The sequence below is a fragment of the Corvus kubaryi genome, unplaced genomic scaffold (genome assembly GCF_017639235.1).
Source record: "Corvus kubaryi isolate FWS band 111438036 unplaced genomic scaffold, C.kubaryi_AGA036_p1.0 136, whole genome shotgun sequence".
Lineage (NCBI taxonomy): Eukaryota > Metazoa > Chordata > Aves > Passeriformes > Corvidae > Corvus > Corvus kubaryi.
The window spans coordinates 4922966-4943479 of record NW_024580670.1 but is presented as its reverse complement, the minus strand read 5'-3'; the positions used below and the strand labels follow the sequence as shown (position 1 = coordinate 4943479).

Genomic DNA, 20514 nt, shown 5'->3' with positions numbered 1-20514 from the left:
TCATTTTAAGTGAGAGTCTGTGGCCTCCAAATTTGAGCCAGCAGAGCTCAGGTCACACAGAAGCAGAAAGAGCAGTGCACAGGATCAGGAAACAAATTTGAGCAAGGGACTGAGGGCAAGGAACAGAGGACTGACTGCCAGAAAACCCAAAGTCCACACAGAGTAAGGAGGAGTTTGAAATCAAAGCTGTTGCTTCCTCTGCTCTCTCAACACAAAGTGAGTTCTCATCTTTCCTCCAGGATAAAGACCACCAAGTCCAAGGGACGGCTCAGAGAGCAAAGTGCAGCTATTCTGACTGTCAAATGGAGGCAGAATAGACTCTTTTCTCCATACAGCATTATTTATTATTCATCACCACCCCACTAGGAACCGTTCTGCCAAACTCATGAAAAGGCATGTATCACCATCAAGGTTTCATTTTAAAGGTTGCACAGACTTACCAGTGTGGACAGCCAACACAGGAGATCTCATTACAGCCCAGCATTTCAACTCCTTCAATTACCTTTATCAGAAAGAATTTTTCCTTGTGATGATCCAGGTTCTTTCAGTCCCTCACTGCAGCTCAAAATCTTCTCCACCCCCCTGTGCAAGCCCTGCTCAAGAGATGTGCAGGTTTCAGTCACTTTGTTCAAGGGAGAACAGGAATGACTCCAACCCTGTTCAAAGAGGACACAGAGCAGAGCCAGTGCCCTGCTCCACTCCCAGCTGCCCTCCCAGAAGCAGAGCATCTCTCATCTAAAGCAGGCAGCACACCAAAAAAACATGGAGAGAAACGTCTTTAAAGGAAATCTCTTCAGCAGGGTGTTTCAGACACAGTAAAAAACCATTTTCCCCTACTGTAAACTTTGCCTGCCAGGTAGCAAAGCATTAAAGTTGTTGCACAGGTTGTCTTGAGCCATAAAACACTATTTTCTCTACCCTGAACTGATGGAGGAATTTAATTTCTCCCATGGAAGGCAGAGATAACTGACCTGCTATAGAGTAAGTCACTCACCTTCCTTCCCTCTCACCAGGGAGCCAGCTGAGCTGGTGGGTTATTTTGCAGAGGTCACTCAGAGGAGGGAGGAATGGATGGAAGAGATGAAGGAGGAAAACTCATGTCCATTTGTGCCTCTGGATAATGCACTGGGAGGTCCCAGACCTATTCTGGGTGTGTGGTGGCCAGTCCAGGGCTCACATGCAAGAAGCAGATAATTCCTGACTAGGGGTGGCCATTCAAATTAAGAGCAAGAGGCAATCCAAGGGAAATAACATGAAAATTAAAAGTCAGCAAGTGCAAGCAGGTGGTAAGGAAAGGTAGAAGTGACTGTGTCTGTTTAGTCAAGAAAAGAGAGTTTGTTGGAGACATGTCAACTGTCTCCTTGAAGAGGCTTGGTTTAAAGAAGGGCAGGATTTAAAGTGGTTCTCTGTAGCTACTGCAAGCAGCATAAAAATAAATTCAGTGTCCTGCAAAGATTAATTGGTGTGTGCATGAAGAGAAACTTTCTGTGTCTAAGGGGGGGAAACTAGTGGTACAAACTGCTCAAAATCTTGTGGAGCCTGGTTTGTGGAGATTTCTTTAAATTGGATGAACACCTGTGGGGTGGTCAAGGCTCCCCTCTCCATCCACAGGGTTGGATTACATGTTTGCTCAGAGCATGTAGCAGGACTTATAAATATCCTTTATGCCCTGGAGCAAAAAAACCACTGAGATATAAATATGAGGTAGTCAGTCACTGTTCAGTGTCAGCCTCAATACCCTGAATCAAGTCAGAGGTTACTGGAGGAAAATCATGGCAGAAACAAACTGAAAATTCTTCCTACACATGTTGGGTTTTTCGTGCAGGCAGAGTCAGGATGTGTTGTATTTAGATATCCTTCTCGTGGTTCTTAAGGTCCTCATGCAACCAAATTTGGTTCTTTCTGGTTCTACTGCATTAGAATGTTTTATTCACTTGTTATTCCCAAAAGCACCTCACTCACAGTTACAGCATGTCCACTCACACTTCCCTAAGCTGTACTAGGCCCTGACAGTAACAGGACTTGTTACCAATGTAACCTGGTCCCTGCTTTTGTTTCAATTCCCAAAACACTCTGAGAGGCAAGCACAGAGCAGCCAGTTTTGCTTTTAGAACACAAGTATGTTTTATGAGCACTGGATGCACGTTGGCTGATGAAGAATCCCAACTGTCTGGGTATATGGGATAATTGTTCCACTTGGGACTCATTAGCTAATTATTTAAAGATTCTAAGGAAAAGCATTTCATAAATACAGCACTAAATTTCCAGAAGTGTAATTACAGGCTGAACACACATTTTTTAGCACCTGTGTTATTCACTACATAAGCGAATAGCAAAGTACCTTGTGGAGTGCTCTCCCTGCTCTCTGTCAGGCTTGGGGCAGGACAGGATAACTACTAGGAAATTGAAAGGTAACATTTTTTATATTCCCTCTTTGGTAGCAACAACAACACAGCTCAGGGTGATTTTAAACTCTGCCCCTAACATACAGAATCTCAATAACGAAGGATAAAACTTGCACAGGGTGAGGGAGGCACAGACCAAACAGCCATAACCCAAATTATTGATCTGGTTTTGTCACTTGACTTTGATGCTATGGGATCAGCTTTTTAATCAATGTTAGAAAACATTGTTTGCTTCTCAGTAACTTCCTCAAGTTACTTTGGAAAAACATTGCTCTACTGAGCAGGAGGATTCCAGAATAAGATTCCTGACCCACCAGTTCAGGAATTGTTGCTCAAAAGTAAAAGGTGTCATATGACACTGACAAAAATGAGGCAATTGTATGGCATGGAGATTTGTACATGGGTGAATAAACAACTGCATTTAAAGAAGAACCCAAACTTGTTCAGTCTGGATTCTCGTTAACTCAGCAAAAGCATATTTAGAACCGATCTCAGAGTTTTATTTTCTTTTCTGTTGTTTGACAACTCTGGCTGGATGGAAGCCCTGCCCATCACACCCAGTGCACCTGCCCTGTCTGTGCATGCACTGGCTCTGTGTGCCTCCAGCAGGCTCTGCCTTTCTCCTTGTAACCAGAAAAATTCCAAATCCCACTAGGAATGCATAAAGCAACACTCAGCTCTTTTCATTTCCAGCAGCACCAGGAACTGCATTCGCTGATGCAAGAGAATTTCAGAAGTCCCATAAATTACATTTTGCTCCTCACATCCAGAAGGAATTTCCTCCATCCTTTCCTTCCTTTCCTCTTCCTGCCCAATCCTTCATGCCTTCTTCTCTGTGAGTCTCAGCCCTCTGTGTTTCTTGCTTGCACAGCACCTCTCCCTGCCTCCCATGGCAAGTTGTCCTGCTTGGCAGCAGACCACGTGTGAACCCCCAACAAAAGGGCTGGGAGGCAGGGGAAGAGAAAAAGATGTCCCATGGCAGGTTAATCATCTGCTGGATGCTGTTTTCATCCCTTCACAGGCACGAGGAAGCCACACAGAGCTCTGGCACTGTTGCAGTGGAAAAGGAGCAAACCTCTAAAGGTCCCAAACACCTTCCTGTGGCTGCACTACCAGGACAGGAGAGCAATAGCCACAGAAAGCTGATAACTGCTCTTCAGAAACAGTAAGAGAGGTGTTAACATGGTATTCCCCCTCAAGCATGTGAATTGTCAGAGGGTCTTCCTTCCCGCACCTGTCACAGCTGAGGGAACAACATGTTTCAATACAGGAGGCTCAGCCAGTGCCTCTGACTGAAGTATGAACCCAGCCAGGCTTTGAATGAGTGATGCCATGTCCTCTTCATGGCTAAGGCTAGAAACTTTCTTTTTTATTTGGGTTTTTTTGGTCTCTCTTTTTTTTTTTTCCTAATAATAATAATTTTCATTTCCACAAAGCTCAGAGAAGCCTGAACATCAGGCTTTCACTTCCCAATCTGCCTACAATGGATTTTTCTTTTCCTGTTCTTCATTCATGCAAAAGCCACTTCATGATCATGTAACCATGTGCATGATTGATGGGAAGAGCAAGGGGGAGGGTAAGTGGTATAATTTTGATTATGCTTTGAAATGCTCAGGGTTGGAAATGAAGTATGAGATTCCCCCCACTTCTCCTGCCTCTCTTGAAGGCAATTATGATTGCCTTAAAGATGTGAGATCTGTTGAAAGTAACAAATCGTTGATTGTTTATTTTCAGGGTAGACAACAATCAGCTTTTAATCAGCTTCTCATCACCGCTAGAGAGCTATTAAGTCTCTTAAAAATAATTAGAAAACAGAAAAGAAAAATCTTCTCCAATTATTTTCATCCAGGAACCTGAGATTTTATGGGGGGAAAAAAAAAACCCAACCAAAAAAACCACCTCAAGATTCACAGGAAAAAAAAAAAACTTTATATGGTGGCACGTTAAGTTCTCTCTTTTAGCAATGAGATATTGTTTGCCAGAGGTTGCATTGTGCTTCCTGAGTTTGTATGAGGTTATGGATATTGGCACTTGAATAAGAAACAGTATCTTCAGTCACCTTGGGCAGACGCTCAGATATTTCTGCCTAACGGTTTTTTAAGGAAATGGATTGCACGAGTCTTCTGTTCCTCTGATTTCTGACTATTCACAGAACCCTGGTTTTCAGGTTCCCACAGAACACATTTTTTTCCATTTTTGAGTAAATAGTCTGTGAATTTCTGTCCTGGGGGAAACAGTACTCAAACTTAACTACAGTAAAGAGAGCAACCTCCAAATTTCAATTATGTTGGAATTAGCAACAGGTATGAAACATCTCACATATCACCTTTTGTGGTTTCAGATGGGCAACTGAATAGACATTTCAGCTCACATACAACTTTCCAGAAGCTTTCCCTACAAAAAATGCCAATGTGCCTCGTTTAATACTGCCACATAGACTTTAATAGTACACTGCTTGTAACTCAAATGTAACTCAAATTAGTTCAATCATGAGCACTTTGCTGGGTCCTGAGACAACTGCTGCTGTCCTGCCCAGCAGGTATTTGTCTTTCAGGTGATGACCGGTGGTGTCCTGGCTGTTCCTGAGGTGCAGTTACACCACAAGGAGCCTTTGGTAAGAGACTGGGAGACAGACAGGTTTTGTCACTGCCACATTGCAGGGAACCTGCCCTCCAAAATAAGTAATGGACTGCAAATCCCTTATGGACTCTAAGGGACAGCTCTCTAAAGAGCATGTGAGTGCTCAGCTAATTAACTTCTCCCCCACCAGGACCCCAGTGGCTGTATCTTTTTATTTTATTTTCTCTATTGCCCATTGGAGGTGAATTGCAATGACTTTAAAAAGGGATTCTTCTTGTCCATCGATCAGTGTTGTACCCATTTGACCTACTAGTGTCTCTTTAAAGATTGATGAACTGGAACACAAAAGTGGAACTCTCTCAGTTTAACTGTTCCCACCTGAGTTTCCTGCACTGTGAGACACATTTTTATAGACGCCCATGGAGTGGTTGCACCATTGGTTCAAATTCCAGGGTTATTGCACACAGCACTTCCATGGCCTGGCAAGAGGCAAGACAGCAAAGACAGTCACAGAACTGGTTTACATTAAAAACTGCTTTCATTAAAAATGTGCTACATCTCAGGACCAGAGCAGGAATTTAAGTCTGCTGCTTTACTACTGGTCACTAATGAAATGAGAAACGGCACCACTAATTTAAAAAAAAATTGAAAAAAATTACTTACTGAATTTATATTTTCCCCTCACCAACTGAAACCCCTCCTTGCAAATGACTAATGTTTGGCTAAGATTGGCAAGAGAGGCTGCAGGCAGCCAAACCTTTACTCACCAGAGGGTACCCCCACACCCAAAAAGGAAGATACAGATTTTTAATTTAGAGTTGTGCCTTGCACTAAGCAAACCCCACATTTTCACATAGTTATATACTGCCAATTTAGTCTAATACATCATTTTTATACCATGGATGAAGTCCTGTCCACCTCTATCCTCCCTTAAAATTGACAGACAATGCCAAAAATTCACTTCTCTGCTCACAGAAATTGTTTGGTGAGCCAAACCCAAAGAACGTTTTCCAGTGAGTGCACCCACCTTTATTTTACCTTCCTGGACCTTTTTCTTTTTCTAGGCGGATGGCTTTGTGCAAATAGAATAAATACCTGGGTATTTCAGCTTCATTCAGATTGCATGATTTTGAGCAGGTACTTGTGAGTCTGACACACAGCTGTGTGTCAGAAAGACAGAAGAACCCACTTGGAACACTGATACTGCTGCACAAACCAGAATAAATGGCCAGTGGAGGGTATGGTTTATCATTTTAAATTATTTTTGCTCTCCAGCCAAAGACAGTTGGTTTCTTAAATCATGATTTTATCCTTTCTAATTTGACTTCTCAATTGTACCAGAATTCTTAATTATTTCTCTGCTTGCAATAGCACCATCCAATTTATCACCTGAGCATAGCAGCATAGCATAAATAATCTATTGCCTTTTTAACCTGAAGGTCTAAGCATTTAGTCTTCAAGAATATGAAAAATTTCTAATTGAATAATGGAATATTCCTATGATGGTCACCCTAACTGGAAAGTATTGCTTTCTGAAGTTTCCTGTTCTCCTCTCAGGAGAAGTCAGCCGAGCTCTCTGAATACAGAGCTCAAGCCCAGCTTAAGCTCCATTCCAACACGCTGGACACAGCTGGAGGTTGTTTGGGACCCCTCTGGAGCTCTCACCCACCACCGACCTCTGGCCACTCATGTCCTGAGGTGCATACCCCAAAACACAGAACCACAGCCAGGTCCTGTCTGTGTGTTGAACAGTGTTGACAAAAACCACGAATTAAAGGAAAAATCCAGAGGTTGCTACCCTGGCACAGAGGACCAAGAACAATCTCTGCTGTAAGTGGGTAAATTTCAGCTGAACTTGGAACAGGATTTTTTTTTAAAAAAAGTCTCTAAGAAAGATCTGCTGAGCACCATGTAATAAAAATACAGACAGACTGGACTTGAGAGGTTTGCAATTTCCCTTGGCTCTTATTTACACCTCTGATTCTGACAGTCCTGTTCCAGACAAGAAACACTGGCTCCCATCCATATTAACAGAGCAAGATCCATAGTATGGCATGGGTTTGTTACTCATCTCAGGGACACAAATATTATGTTTAATCAAGAGCTGAAGTAAGACTAAATGAGTAAAACAAGTTAAAGTAGAGTCTGAAGCGCCAGAGTATCCTCAACACTTTGCAGTTTGGCAGGGCATTGCCGGGTGGAGCAGACAGAGTGAAATTTGCTTCCCAAATCACGTTCTATTGTCAAACCATCCTGTGGGAGCTCTACAGAGACATCCTGCTCAAATCATGCCCTGTCTGCCAAGCAATGCCTTACCCAGAGGTTTTACAAAGTGTCCCCCACGCCTTCCCATTACAGGTATGGCCCACCTACAAGCTGCCCCTTTTCTCAGCACCCAGCTGAGTCACTTCAAACAGGACAGCCCTGAGTTAGAAGAAGGCAAAATCTGCAGATCTTGGTGAAGCATCTCTGTCCTACCCTGGAAACCAAACAGAGATGTCTAAAAAAGACAGGAATAACTAAACGCCAGCCCAGCCACTGGGCAGTACATTTGCCACAGAAAGGCAGTGATCCAAGGGCCTGAAGCAGCAGCTCAGGCGTGCTTGTCCAATGATGCATTTGTAGCTGCACTGAGATTTGAGATTCAAGTTTGAAAACCAGCATGACTCAGGAGTTCCTTAGAATTGAAGCATGAGGACTGTGAAAGCCTTATTGCAGGTGCAACACCATACACATCATTATTCCCACCAGCGAATCCGCCCGTGAGACTGGTGTGGGTGCCTGCTCTGTTAATGTGAGACCAAAAACCCCCATGTGTGCGACACAGAGGAGCCCTTCCAGCACAAGGCTGTTTGTCTCCTCCTTTAATAACATCAGCTACCACATCTTAATAGAGCAGCTCCTCCTCACAGCTCCTCCTCCACCCTGTGTACCCTGATGATGCCTCCTCGATATTAAAAGCAGCATCGGATGAAAGACGGAGGCCCCAAGACGTCCTTTTTTTCATCATGTATAATTTGTAATGCTAGTCAAAAAATAGCAAGCAATTTAGCCTGGAAGTTTGCCAGCTCAGATATTCATAGCACATGTGATCAAACAGAAGAATTTGCCAGTCACTGGAAAAACAATCAGGCTCTGTAACCTGACTTCACCGCCGAGGACAGAGCCTGTAAACATCCCTATTGATCAGGGCAGAACTATTTTCATCAGGCTGCACTGCTCTGGACGTTAAACATCTGCAGAGTCAACGCCTACACAGCTGAAGTTAGGGGAGATAGCTCCAAGAATTTAACATTCCCAAGACATGAGCAATTTCCAAAAGAATTGGTGGCCAAAGACACCATGAAATTACACTGAAAATTGAAAAAAAAATATCATAAATGGCTTTTATGTAAAAATCCAGGTTATCGTACAGCTTATTGACATATACAACAAATTGAAACAGTTAATTCATCTTATTAGCTTCCACTGATAATTTTTTAATTAAGTTACTTATCTTTATCTACATATTTAAGAATGTAGATCTTTCATTATTCATCTCTTAAAGAAAATCAATGTTGTCCTGATTTGCTACAGCTCAAACAAGGGAACAGTATTATCTATGTTAGGACTGACTAATAGAAAAAAAGTTCATTAACTTTATTAACAAGCCCTAAGAAAATGCTATTGAGCACATTTTCATACTCCTAAAAGTTTGAATTATGAACCAAAAGTTTAATAGTGTTCAGTATCACTAAAATATACATCATGATTTTTTTTAAATGCTTAGAAATAAAAAAGGAAAAGGTAGAAAATTATTAAAACAGTCTAATAAAATGTTTTAGAAAAGTCAGCCCTAATTCTGGATTATATTATAAAAACCACTAGCAGAATAGCTTTATATTCTGGTTTTTATTATTTATTAATTATTACTCCGCATTTTATTTATTACTAAGAGACTGGAAGCTCATCTGTAGCACTGGTTAGATGCGAGTGTCTAAATGCCTATCCACCACATAGTTTTGAAATATTTGCACATCAAAACAGACTCTAGTTTTACACTTGGGAGTCTAAAGCTTTATAAAAGACACTGGGAAAAGAGTAAACTTTGAATCTCAATTTCTGGAGGAAATAGACTTTTTCTAGCCATCTAAAGTGTCCTTTTCTTCTCAAGGTGACCTTAAGTTTCAGATTTGTAAAATGGTTTCCTCTTGTGTTCAATCCTACTGTGTAATAAGTTTTAAAAACGACTACTTATCTTCTTTAATATATTAGTCATATACAGCAGGAGAAGCCTCTGTGGGAATTTTTGCTATCGGGTTCGCTCAAGCCTAAGTCAATGCTGATTTAGAAAACATAACTTACCCATAGTAACAAACAATCAGGGGTATATTTATTGGAATAACATCTTTCCATTCTCCTCCAGCGGCGTGTTTCGTTTATCAGTTGCAGTGCTGCAGATTGGGGGATATTTACAGTGACCAAGGCAATTTGAAAGTAATGCTTTGATGTTGCCCATCTTATTACAATTTTACAAGCCTGAATCGCTGGCATTTGGCAAAACAAATAGATCTGATGGTTCTGAAAAATGTTAATGAAATGCAAATTAGCCAGGCAGGTATAAGTTTTATTTATGTCAGAGGAGTGAGAATTGGTGCATTGCTCAGAAACTGCCCATTGCAGAAGTTATATTTAATGAAGCTGAATTTTTTTTAGATTTTGCCTTGCTAATCATGACCTCGGCTGCCTGCATCATGTAATGACAATAATGAATAAACATGCTGTGCTTATGAAGAACTAGAACCTAACAAGCTGATCAATTGTTAATTCTATAAAGTGACTAAAACGTGTCTCCACTATCAATAAGTAAATCAGCTTCTATTTGCAGTGCTAATGCACCTTGTACATATCCTCCAGCTATCCTGCCCTTCTCTGTAATAATGTAATTATCAGTTTGGTCATATTTAAGTACAACCTGAATGAGATTTGATATTATTTTTGTCTTGAGGGTGGAAAAATAGGAGGAAAAATTGTTTGGATATTTAAAGAGACACAATACATTTATTTGGAGGATGCAGATTTTCCACTTGCCCTTCAATTAGTTATATAAAATTATTCTTTTGAAAAGCAATTATTTTACAGCATTATTCTTAAATCATACAGACTATTATCAGACAGACATTCCAGAGAAGAAGGCCTTTTTATTATTAAAGCCCTTTTGCTCTAAGCCTCTGTAACAAAGACTTTAACAAAAGACAACAGTGCTCATTAACTGTAACAGAAGATGTTTCTTCTGTAAGGGAAAAAAAATAAAAGCATTTAAAATAAGACTAATTTGGCTTTATTCAGGCTTTATTTTTCCTCTTACATGAGGAAAACACAGAAGGCAGATCAGATCTCTAGCCATAATACAATTATGTATATTCCAAATATGCGAATTACAAATAGCAGACCGTCTCCCCTACATTTCCAAGCAAGATTTAGCAGTAATAGTTTATCCATTTCTGAAGAGCATGTTCAAGAAAAAGAATGTTTAACACATGCAAAACCCAGGAGTTTTGCTTGAATTATGTTTTCCTTCTCATTCCTGGAGCTGTCTGCAAAGACACTGGGAGAAAGCAGCTTCCTGTTCATCCACCCAAAACCACCACCCACCTCAGTCTGGGGTGCAACCAGTGAGGAAAGCGCACCTGGAGCATTTCACAGGTGAATGGTACCCCCTGGCAAGGTGAGTAATTGTATTTAAAGTGGCTGCACTAATTGTATGTGAAGTGGGTGCCCCTTTTTCAGAGTTATAAACAGTAATTATTCTTAAATGTTTACAGCTTCTGTGACTATTCTTCTATTGTTAAACTGAAATATATGTCACAAAAATATATGAGAAGAATTGCAAGGAGGAAATGTTCTGGAGGGAAATGCTCTTATGTGTGTGGATGAGCTCAATATACCAATTAATTTCTAACACTTAACGAAGTGTCATTCTCAGGTGGAAGGTTACAGTCATTCTGCCAGAAGTTGTCCCACTTCACCCCAGATCCATCTCTCCATGACAATTCGGTGTAGAAAAGGAGGGATAATCCTTTTTACCTGCTTCTCTCTTAAGACAATAAGCACAGGTTTTTAAAAGGTATTAGATCTAATAAATTTTTGTTCTTTCAGTGGTCCCTGAACAGAAACAGATCTATTATTAAACAAAATCAGAATTAATCATTTCAGCAGCACACCAAAAATAGGGGATAGTTTCGTACTAAAATAGTTATTTCGCTTTTTTCCTCCCTTAGCCCCAGTTAAGCCCATACGCCACATCACTGGCAGGTATTTCCACAATTAAATTGTTACTCCAGTATACTTTGCAGTTAAATAACCCAATTTCAATTACTCTGTGATGTGCTTCCACAATAAAGGATATTAACTCCGAAGTTCAGAGGCACTGTTTAACGGAGTAATGTAACAGGAACATGCACACATGACAATCTCTCTGTGTTCCACAAAATGACTAAAAATCCTTTTTTGAGATTCAGTGGCCTGTTTTATGTGCAGGTGCACTCACTGCTGTAGATCTGTGTTTGGGGAAATTTTCATAGCACTTGACTTCTAACCATGGTGCTTCAGAGCCATTAAACTGGCAGTGCTCAGCACAAATAGTAACACAGTCAACACGAGCCTGCCAGACAGCCAGGATCAGGCTTTTACACCTGCCTGGATCCACACTGGGCCAATTCCAGTTGCATCCCAATTTTCTTCAGGGAAGAAGGAATGCCGCAGAGCAGGGCAGCCACGACACCTTCTGTCATTAAGGTTATGAAGAGTTCCTTCACACTATCTTACTTCCTCCAGGAATAAAACAAATGGGTATCCTGAGTACAGCCCTGGCATTGCCACAGACCTTGGCATTGGCCAGAGGAGGAGGTAACAGCAAAGGGGAAGAGATGGTCCCTTCTTCCTCCCTAGTAACCCTGTCTGCTGAGCATTCACCAGGAAGCTGGAAGGAAACCAGCAGGGAACACGGGCTTCCTGAATGCCCAGTGAAGAGACCATCACCAGCAACCAGAGCTTCTCTATTTTCAGAATTATCCTAGAATCACAGAATGGTATGGGCTGAAAGGGACCTTAGAGTTCCAAATCCCTCCTCCTGCTGTGGGCAGGGACACACACCTTCCACTAGACCAGGTGGCTTCAAGTTCCATCCAACCTGGCCTTAAACACTTCCAGGGATGGGGCAGCCACAGCTTCTCTGGGAAACTGTGCCAGGGCCTCACCACCCTCACTGTGAAGAATTTCATCCCAATATCCAATCTAAATGTGTTGTCTTTCAGTTTAAAGCCATTCCCCCTTTTCCTGTCACTACAAGCCCTTGTAAATTATAGGGAACAGTCTCAAAGACTGATTTAAGCAGGGCACTATAACTCCCCTGCTTCTGTCATAGAAGCCATACTTCCATTAAAGAACTCAACCACACCTGTTTAATAGTTTAAACTGAACAAGAAGTTTCATTTAGGAGTCCAAGCTAAGTTAGTTTAGCCAGGAAATTGTAATATGGATGCATTACATTAAATTCTGAAACATGGCATTTCTCTTCCTGTCTCCAACATTATTAGCATCTTACAGTGGCTTGAATTAAAAAAGAAACATTTATTTTATCACCCTGATATCAGCCCGCTGCAATATAACATTTTTGAAACAGGGAAATATCACAGCTTGGCATCATAAATTCAACACTGCAACAAGATAAATCCTTCCCATTAATGTAAACCGCTGTACTTCACAGTATATCTGCATCTGCAACACACTTGTGTTTGCTGATCAGACTATCATAAACACACATAACTCTCAGTGAATAATGGAAGCAGCAAGAAAATCTGAGGGTAACTGCTCTCCAGACTAAAGCAGCCACAGCCTAGTCCTTCAAACAGATTCACTCATGCAGGGATGTTCCTGCTTGTGTTCGATAGCATAAAATACCATCGTCCTCACCACTGGAATCCACATAACACAGCAAATGACATCGAGGTACAGTCGCTCCTTAATTACACATGCACAGAATGAATGCTGGAAGCTTTATTAACTTGTGATGTATATAAATCCCAGAGATGCACAAAGGAGAGATTGGGTACCCTATCAATTAAGAATTTCTGTATTTCTCACTGAATACTTAAGGTGACACTGAATTGACTCTGAAAAAAAAGAAGCTCATTTAATTTTGTTGAAAAGAAAAATCACTAACCATTTAGTGCTTCCTACAACAACTCAATTTCCACCTTTTCCCCTTTACACTGAGATCAACACTCTGAAACTTACGCCAAATGGGAATTTGGCACACAGTTTAGGAAATGCAAACACATGAATTAATAACCTGAATTATGCAAATACGAACCTGAAATTTGCAATTTGTTTTAAAAAGCTGAAAGAACTCCTCTTAATTGGTTTATCCATGTCTAGGCATTACTCAAGTGATTCTGGTTTAGCAGTTAGCAGCCTCTTGCAGGCTCAGAAAAAAAGCCTACAAATGCTTTAAGAGCTCAAGCACCTGAGTTCTCCTCTCTCCTCTATAAGGAAAAGAAACCAGTAAGAATCAGTAAGTCCAAGCTGATTCCATGTTCTTCAGCTCAAAGGGATGTAGCACGAGTGAGTCGTGCTTGGCAAGTGGCTGGAGAACAGAAAGGGGCAAGAGCTCTGCAGTGAGGGCTGGGGAGGAAGTTCTTTAACCATCTTTTACCATCCTGTAACACCAAGGGTGGGATTTCTGCCCCTTAATATATTTATCCTTGTTATACCTCACAGCACGTGTAGCACAGCTGCTGTGGGAGGAGGGAGAAAACTTGCACTGATGCTGTGCAGAGGGAAATATCCTTCTAGGAGAAAGACCTGACCCCACCAGAGTTTTTATTCCACAGATGTTCCCTGTAAAGTGTAACTGAAATTGAAACACAACAGAAAGGGGAATAAAAACAACGGGTCACCTTTGGAGTCACGGAGATACCCAGTACTACTTTCCCTCATTTGAGCTTTACTCTGGCATAGTTGTACCGAGTCTGAGAAAATCAGCCTTTCAGCTCACAGCCTTTCCAAAATAACTGCTGGAAAACATAAAATAGAGCAAAATAGGTGAAATCCACAGTCCTTTGTTCCTCCTTACAAGCCCCTTCAGAATAGCAAAGAGGCTTCGGTGCCACAGTCCGATAGAAATCCCCGTCCTTGCAAGTAGTCAGGATGCTCTGGCACTGCAAAGCAGCTCAGCTCAAGCTGCCTGACCCCAGGTGAAAGTGTGCTGTGATCTCCTGATCTGCAGGGCTGGCACCAGCTTCAAAGCTGCTGCTTGCGTGATGGTTATCACATTTTCAAAGGGGAAAAGAGATGCTGAAGGAGTTCTACTAGACCTTGAGAAAAGGAGTCCCAGGGCCATAAACTCTGAGAGTGAGACAAGGAAAATCCAATACCTTGGATAAAAAGTATTTATATAGGAGAGATCTTTATTCTGAGTGTGCTTCCAAAATCCAGCACAAAACATTATGCTCAAGATTTTCCTCCAGAGACTGGAATGAGGCTTAAGACTCAAAGGTCTATTGCTGCTCCATATTCATATTGATAGAGTGTTTAAAAGAATAAAAGATTGGTCTTAGAGAGTTATAAAATATTGGTAGTCCAAACAAACTTTTTGGACCCACAAATTCAAATTTAGTTCTAGATTAAGATCTTATTTTTTCAATGGCCAACAGAGGTAGGTGACATTACAAAACCACAATGATTTCAAGGTTTCATAAGAAACTTTATTTTACACAAGCCTGAGAATTAATTGCTTTTCATCATATATTTTACTATTTACTTCTCCATGTACATTTTTTTCTAACGCTTGAGGAGTACTGGCCAAATTCTGCCCTTTTCACTCTCAGCCCAGTCCTTAATTGGGAAGGTTTGCCAGAGAGAGGACAGCAGGTGATGTCCTTCAATTAATAGGAGATTGGCATGGAGAGATCAGGGGCTGCTCCCAAGTTCCACCAATTCAGATCCAATCCAGAGCAGTCACATCTGGAAGGCCACACCAGGTAACACCTGCACCTGAGCTGTATGACCAGGAGAACTGGTGGATTCTTAGGAATTTATATAAAACTCAGGGAAGTCAGTGTGAATTCTTTTATGCAATTTAAATAATATTCCACAATCACCAGAGCTGGTGCAGCCTACTAAACAGCTGAGGAAAAGAGCCATGGAATAAGAGGCATGAACCCAGGCAATCTCTGCACCCTGGCAAGGCAGAAAGCTCTTCAATATTGGACTAAAACCTATCAACAAGACTCTTGTTTCCTTTTGCCTGTGTTTTTCTTCAATAATTGGCAGCTTTTAGCTTTCAGAGTACATCAAACTGGTACCTTCCACAAGCACTGAAGTCGCTCAGACAAAATATATCAAACATCAATATGAAACTAGAAGGGAAAAAACAGGAAGAAATCTGCTACAGCATCATCTAAACATAAGACACTAAGTAATAGCATTTAAAAAAAAATCTATTTCACACAGATGAAAATCATTACAGTTCTCTAGAGACCCTCTGTCTCTCTCTGCAGCTCCCCATGTCATTTCCTAGCTGGTAAAAATGTGCCACAGGATATCAAAAGATGGTAACATTCTTCTAATTTTAATATGCCTCTAATCCAATAATGGCTTGTTTACTGCTTTCTAATTTAAAGGTAATTCATTAGATGTATCCTGTCACGTCTTATTGGCAATGAAGGCATAAGGATCTTACACACAGCTCTGAGGCACATCAGTCATATTGCTAATATTCTGTGTGGGTCCCTCAGTGCAAAGGGCTATCGATGCAACGGCACTGATAAGGGACTCTGTGTGTGTACCTACATATAAATCACAACCAAAAATATTAAAAGACTTTAGGAATGAAGTCTGGACCCAAAAATTTATGTTTTAGCATTGAGAATTCTAGCAAAGGGAAATATAAGTGATTTGAGTGAAAATATTTTGTGATCATGACAAAAAGGGTCTTGCACAGCCTATGGGGAAGCCCCTGCCTGACCTGCAGGGGAATTGGATCAGTCTGCAGCAAATGATGAAGGTTAAGGAAACATTAGACAGAAGAGGCAGCTGAACTCCGAAATGCACATTTCAGGAGCCAGACCATGCCAGGCAACATCTGTTGTGATTCTCCAAAAGCCACCCTGACTTGTTGAGCAATCCTAGAGCAAAGGGACAGGAACTGAGGCCAAGGGCTTCAGACCTGCTGGACCTTGGCAGCACGGAGGCACCAAGGTGAGGGTGACAGCACAGCAGGAGCCATTGGCACAGCGGGGCAAGGCGCTTTCCTGCCTCGCCAGCCACGGCAACATCCACCTGGCAGCACGGGGCCCCTCCTCACTCCCCTGGCACGGAGTCTGTGCCCATCTCCACGGGAGCAGCTCTGCTCCGAGCAATCAGGCAAAGGAAAGCAATTTACTACAGGTGAAAGCTCTGTGTGCTCAAACACGCTGCTTAGGCAGCTCTCCTGCCACAAGGGCTGAGAACTCTTTGCCTGTTTACACTCTGCCAGCAACCAGCTCAGTCGCGTCAGCTCTCTCTCTGCCAGGGCACTGATATGCCCATTTTCAATAATCTCTTCCCAAGAAGTGAAACCTTTAACCAACCAGACTGACCACACACGAGTGGCTGCTTAATGAATTGTGACTGTCTCAGAGGAGGACACAGGGCTGAGAAACACAGTGACAGCGTGCTAGGAAATCACGGCGTTTGCCCGAACTGGCGTTATTCCTCAGGAGCACGGCAGGATCACCAGTTTGGAAGACAGTTTGGGTCCATGTGTGTCCAAACCCATCCCCTCATTGGCTGTCGGTGATGTCATGCCCGTGCATTAATCCCCGGTGACTGCAGGTTTAACATCACACGTATCACCACATCCTCTGCTAACGACAATGACCACGGGCCTTGGAGGAAATTACTCGAGCAGAGAACAAAGCAACTTGTTGAAACGAGCAAAGTCGCATCTCTTAAGTGATTATTTCCAGCTTTTATTTTGTCAAAGTGAAGTTGCTGGGGTCAGGAGATGACACGTGCCTCGCTGAAAGGAGTGGGTATTGTTAGAGCTCTGTTTTAAAGAAAGTAAATCCTCCCACTCAAAAAGGTGAAAGTGCCAGTCGTGGGAAACCAACTGCTCTGGGAAGTGAAAGTATTTCAGGAGCTATAAAATCGGTAGCTGAAATTATAAGCACTTTCTAAAAGAAAAAGAAGGGGGGGTGGGGAGAAGAGTGATATTTAGGGAGCAAGCTTGACCCTTTGCTATCAACACCTTCATCACTGGAGGAACGGGGGCAGTAAATGAATTACACGCACACACCCCAGTGCAGAGATAGATTTAACTCCAGGACCAACACTTGGAGTGTTCCGGACTGACACTCGCGAGCCGCTCTCCCGGAGCCTGCCCAGCCCGCGGGGTTCGCTACAGACATTCCGGGAAGCGCGAACACCGCAGGCACTGCCGGCACGGGGGATGCCCGGTGCGGGGGATCCCGGGGTGCCCAGTTCGGGGGATCCCGCTGCCCCTGGCCGGGCAGCTCCCGTGGCCTCTTTGAGAATAAATAAGTCACTGTTAGCCATCACACTCCCGGTAACTGCGCTCCGAAATACAAGTTACACCGCAGCTGAAGCGATGCTTCTCTCCCGGCTGCCTCCCCCCGGCGCACATCACACACCCCCTCCCGGGACGCGCAGCGCCCAGCAACGGCCCTGGAAGCCGGCGGAGACCCCCGGCTCCAGCCCGGCCCGGCACCTCCCGGAGGGGAGCCGCAGCTCCGGCCCGTCCCGCTCCTCCCGGCTTCGAGCACCAGCCTGGGCAGCCGGAGGGGAGCCCCGGCCGCAGCCCGGCCCGGCCCCGCACCCCGCGGTGCCCCAGCTCCGCTGCCCGGTCCCGCTCACCTGGCCGCCGTCTCGCCCGGGGAGCGGCTGCGGAAGCAGGAGCAGCGTCGGGGAACGGGGAATCACCCACGGGGGAGCGGGGAGCGCACCCTGCGTTCGGGCTGCGAGGAGGATGCTCCGCATACACTCCTGCACGTAGCGGCACAGCGCCCAAAGTGGCTTTGGAACTCCCCTCCCACTCCTCCTCCTCCTCAGAGCCTGGGGAGGAAGCACGGTGTTACGGCTTCGGCGTCTTTCCCACCTCCGCGGAGCATCCTCCCTTGGTTCGCGCCGGTCCCTGACCCCACCGCGCACGGGGAGCGCAGAGCTGGAGCTGCTCGGGCGAGGTGCCCTCTCCTCCCTCCCTCCCTCCCTCCGCACCGGGCAGCGGGATGCTGCTGCCGGGGAGCACCGCGCTGCTTTCCGGAGGCACAGCCTTCGCTCAGCCCGGGCTTTTAGCCGCCTGACGGAGTCCTGACCTTATTTCAGCATCCGAGTGCTGGCTGCTCAGCCGAGGGAAGACACGGGAGGTGTTTCGTAGCTCGCAGCCGGGCCGGAGTTCGCAGCATCTTTCGGAAACAGCTGCGACTTGAGAAGGGTGTGGGGCTCAGGCCATAACCTCCCCGCGCCTCTTACTGCATGTCCACAGTCCTGCGGCTTATCAATAAATCATCATGTTCACAAATTTGGTTTAAATGTTCAAAATGAAAGCTGGTGTTTCCCTGGCTACAAAGTGGGGGTCACTTTGACAGCCTTTGCAGCAGCCACTGGGAAACAGAGTCGCCTCCTTGTGCTGCCACTGACTCTCTGTACAACCTTTATCACCTCACTTTACACCCTCAGATTCTCGGAGCTCTGCTGCTCGCCTAAACAGTGACGTCCAAATAAATGCTTCAGTGGGTGTCAGGCATTTAAATATGTGTAGAATCGAGTCTCATTTCTGTGAGAGAGGGCAGTGTCTCACCGTAGGTAACCAGAGGGCTCAGTGCAACAGTAGGTTGATTTCAGCTATATTACCTAAATCCTGTTGTGATACAAATCGTCATCCTCCTGGACAAACACTCCTTCAGTTGGAAGAATCAGTGAAAAAATGCCTTGTGGAACAGAGCAGACTACTTTTATCACGGGAAACCACTCTGGCTACTGTTGTGGAATTGCAAATTGCCTTTTGAGTTTTCTTTGTGCAAGTTCTCTTGTGCACATGTGAAATACAGTAAAAATCTCAGCAGCTTCCACACCACCATTCATGGTAAATTAATAACCCAGAAGCAGACTCTCACATCCTGGACAAATTCACTTAGCCTAAAAGAAAGGCTCCAAATCCCCAGCCTTAGCTCTCCCTCATCTCGTGTTAGCACAACTCAGCTACGCTCTTTTAATCAGGAGTTACAATATAGTCAAAGTAGGAGGGAACAAGCCCACAGCATGAGATCACATCTCTCCATCTGATTCCTTACCTGAGGAGCTGTCACCTTCTTGCCTACTGTTCCTGACACTTAACACCCCTCCAGACCTCTAGCGAGCGTAGAAAAAGGGAGAGAGAAAAGGCAGAAGCAGGAAGGAGCTCCAAGGTTGCATAAAGAAACGTGAGAAGTAGATCTGGGCAAAAGGGAGGGAACTGGGTGTACTGATGGGAAAGAGAAAGATTTAGAGGACAGGAGACGCAAATTAGCAGGAAACAAGGTCTCATCTTGCTGCCTGGAGTACAGTTTGTTGAAAGTAGGCTGGTCAGGACATCAGACAGGGATTATGTAGGATCAGCAACCCCCTGATATGTGTGGATGGAGCAGTTTACCAGCTGTGGGGGCTTTTACTGGGCTGCTGAGGCACAGGAGACAGGAGTTCACAGCTCTCCCTGGCCTGGTGCTATCCTGTGCTCACAATTCCTTCCCATCTCTCAGCCTCAGTTTTCCCATCCAGACAACAGAGCCAACCCCATTTCTAGCGCAGGGTTGCTGTCAAAGTGAATTAAGAGGTCCAAAGAGTACTTTGAAATGCAGATATTATGCTCGCTGGTTTTAATGTCTCCAAAGCGGTCTCCAGATATCTCTAAATCCTCAAGATATCCCTGATCAATTCCTGTTTTGCATACAAGGAAGCCAAGCAGAGGGACAGAGGCTTTAGTCCGTCTCTTTTATGTTGTGTTCTGAGGGTCCCCCTGACCTTGCCGTGGCTCAGGCTCCCAGTTTTTGTCCCACAGAGTCTGACCCCATCCACAGCCATGTTTTTCTGGTGACACAGAACAAGCTCCATACATGCAGAACCTCTACATCTGATTATTAATTACTACCCAATTAGTAATAGATTACTAAACCCCCCTAAAGCTATTTCCTCTGACAAGTCAATGCCCAGGCTTAAGCTCTCATCCTCTCCCTCACCCTGGAGTTACACCCATATTTCTGGCATCCACTGTGCCCTGCAGAGCCCTCCCAGAAAGCTTGGGTGCTGTGGGGCTGAACTAAATCTCCGCTGTATTTTCCTTGCCTTTGCAGGTGCATTGGGAAGGAGCAGGACACAGGAGCTTCTGGTCCCCAGGCCTGTGATCAAATTATCTCTCCCTCTGTCACACATCCTAATCATCACAGCTGGCGGTCATGCCAACAATATTAACGCTGCTGAGTAGCTTTCAGTTTTGCAATTAGCAAGGTTTTCT

The 20514-nt window shown here is 43.9% G+C and overlaps 1 protein-coding gene across 4 annotated transcripts in view; it reads right to left on the bottom strand.

The window, feature by feature from the left end:
* TAFA4 (TAFA chemokine like family member 4) overlaps nt 1-20067 on the bottom strand; it is a 70868-nt gene extending 50801 nt beyond the window's left edge. The window contains exons 1-2 of one of the 4 annotated variants that reach the window (XM_042014364.1): nt 18341-19291; nt 17883-18080 (exon numbers count right to left, since the gene is read on the bottom strand). The gene's annotated coding sequence lies outside the window, so the exon portion shown is untranslated. Of the gene's footprint in view, nt 1-17882; nt 18195-18340; nt 19293-19318 lie in introns of those variants that run through there. The other 3 variants (XM_042014383.1, XM_042014374.1, XM_042014355.1) reach the window with 3 other exon arrangements.
* Nucleotides 20068-20514: the final 447 nt, after the last annotated feature.